We start from the raw sequence: 2,226 nt of genomic DNA, 5'->3' as shown, positions 1-2,226 counted from the left end.
TTTCCTTCTCGTCTTTCTCTCGTCCTTTCCTTCCTTCCTTCATTACTAGGCAGGTCTTGTGGAAATGTGTCCCCTTTTCCTTCCTTCCTTTCGCCGTACTGTCTTCTTCTCCTTCTTCCTTCTCATCTCTCTCGCGTCCTTCTTTCCCTCCTTCATTACTAGGTTGGGGTCAGAGCTTCCTTGTATTTATTTTTTCTAACTGTAAAATGAATACGAAATACAGGTTAAGTAAATAGTAGGAATATCCACTTGCTCATCCATCCTTCCTTCCTCCCTCCCTTCCTTCCTCCTCCTTTCACTCTTCTCCATCCCTTCCTTCCTTCTTTCCTTCCCTTCCTTTCTTCCTCCTCATTTCTCTCTTCTCCCTTCCTTCTTTCTTCCCTTCCTTCTTTCTTCCCTTCCTCCCTTCCTTCCTCCTTCCCCTCTTCTCCCTTCCTTCTTTCTTTCTTCCCTCCCTCCCTCCCTTCCTCCTTACTCTCTTCTCCCTTCTTTCTTTCTTCCCTCTCTCCCCTCTTCCTTCTTTCTTCACCAATTCCTTCCTCCTTTCAATCTTCTCCCTCCCTTCCTTCCTTCCTTCCCTTCCATCCTTCCTTTGCTTCCCTCGGATAATTACGTCTTAAAGGTGTTTGTAAATAGCGAAGGAAGATATGTTTGTTTTTACCCTCCTTCCATCTCCTTCTCCCTCACGTTTCTTGCTCCTTACTACCTTCCTCATTTTCTTCCTTCCCTTATCTCTCTCTCTCTCTCTCTCTATTTCACGCATCAACGGGTATGGTTATAGGCTTATTGGCGTGATTGAAGGAGAGAGAGAGAGAGAGAGAGAGAGAGAGAGAGAGAGAGAGAGAGAGAGAAATGAATGTATACTGTATGCTGTGTATTGGTATGTATGTATGTATGTATGTGAATAAATGTAGCCTATGTATGTATGTATTTTATGTACAGTACGTGTATATATGTATGTACGTACGTATGTTTGTATGTATGTACGGTATGTATGTATTTTGTCCAGTATATACGTGCATGTGCGACCAGTGTATGTATGTATTTTATGTACGGTATGTACGTGTATTATGCAGTCTGTTTATGTATGTACTGTATGTATGTATGTATCTAGTGCGTGACGTGTGCTAGTCTACAGTACAGTAAAAAAGTACTGAGTGAATCTGGTAAATACTGCAAACAGCCTACATCAAGAATCTGTCTCCCCTACGCACACCAAAACAACTTCTAGGTACACACACACACACACACACACACACACACTCTCTCTCTCTCTCTCTCCCTCCATGCTGAGTAAAAAAGCCAAAAGGTAGAATGAATGAAATGTTAAATACGTCACCACACTGAAAAGAATCTCTCTCTCTCTCTCTCTCTCTCTCTCTCCCTCCTTCCTTGCATCACTGTACCGTTCTTCGTACCGCGCCTTACACCACTTCCCCATCACTCCTTGCACCATACTGTACCACCCATTCACAGTACCCTCTCTCTCTTGCACCATCCCTGAACCACTACCACGCTTGTACCATTCCCTGTCCCATCCCAACTGTACCCTAATCTGTACCGTTCCTTGCTGTACCATGCACCATCCCCACCGTACCACCCATTCACTTTTCCACCCTTCCCTTGTACCATTCCATACCATCTTAACTGTACCCTAATTGTACCCTCTCTCGCTGCACCGTGCACCACCCTCACTGCACTGTACCATCGTTGTACCATTCTCTCGCACCACCATGATTCTAAACTGTTTTCATCTAAGGGAACTAGGTCACGAGTCTCCTAGGTTACTAGTGAAATTCAATCTACTTAAAAGGTGGGAATGAGTCTCCTTGGTTACTAGTGAAATTCAATTAACTTTACATATGGGGTGGGAGTCTCCTTGGTTACTAGTGAAATTCAATGAGTCTTATTTATGAGGTGGGAATGAGTCTCCTTGGTTACTATTGAAATTGTTTTATTTGAGGTGGGAATGAGTCTCCTTGGTTACTAGTGAAATTCATTTAGTTTTATTTATGTGGGAATGAGTCTCCTGGGTTACTAGGGAAATTCCATGAGCTCTACTTATGAGGTGAGAATGAGTCTCCTTGGTTGGTAGACGCCTTTAGTGACAGTATAATACTACGTTTCTATATCCTTTTCATGGCACTTCTTCGTGACTAGTATCGCATTCTAGTATTAATCTATCGTTGGAACTCAAGCATTCAAGATGGAGAGATGGCAATTTTA

This window comes from Coenobita brevimanus, chromosome 104 (genome assembly GCF_032717465.1).
Source record: "Coenobita brevimanus isolate Jiangsu-jjx chromosome 104, ASM3271746v2, whole genome shotgun sequence".
NCBI classification, from domain to species: Eukaryota; Metazoa; Arthropoda; class Malacostraca; order Decapoda; family Coenobitidae; genus Coenobita; species Coenobita brevimanus.
Note: the sequence above shows the minus strand (reverse complement) of the source record.